This window comes from Penaeus monodon, chromosome 15, assembly GCF_015228065.2.
Source record: "Penaeus monodon isolate SGIC_2016 chromosome 15, NSTDA_Pmon_1, whole genome shotgun sequence".
NCBI classification, from domain to species: Eukaryota; Metazoa; Arthropoda; class Malacostraca; order Decapoda; family Penaeidae; genus Penaeus; species Penaeus monodon.
Window position 1 is genome coordinate 2,217,214 of NC_051400.1, and position 201 is coordinate 2,217,414.

Sequence of the window (201 nt, forward strand, 5' to 3'; positions counted from 1 at the left end):
GGAATCGTGTTTGTTGTTTATGATAATGCGACAGTCAGGCGATTCTCAGCCTAAATGTGGAACAATTTAACACATTAAATAGGTAATTTCTCTCGTAAAAGCAGTTGGCATATTAGGCTATCGGAGATAATGATATCATGAGGCATATAAAGCATGATAGACAAAGTATAATCCAGACACGTCTTTAAAATATCGTCTGTT

The 201-nt window shown here is 35.3% G+C and overlaps 1 long non-coding RNA gene across 1 annotated transcript in view; it reads left to right on the forward strand.

Annotated features, from left to right (window-relative positions):
• Nucleotides 1-201, forward strand: part of LOC119581632 — a 102,181-nt gene that overhangs the window by 767 nt on the left and 101,213 nt on the right. The window lies entirely within an intron of this gene.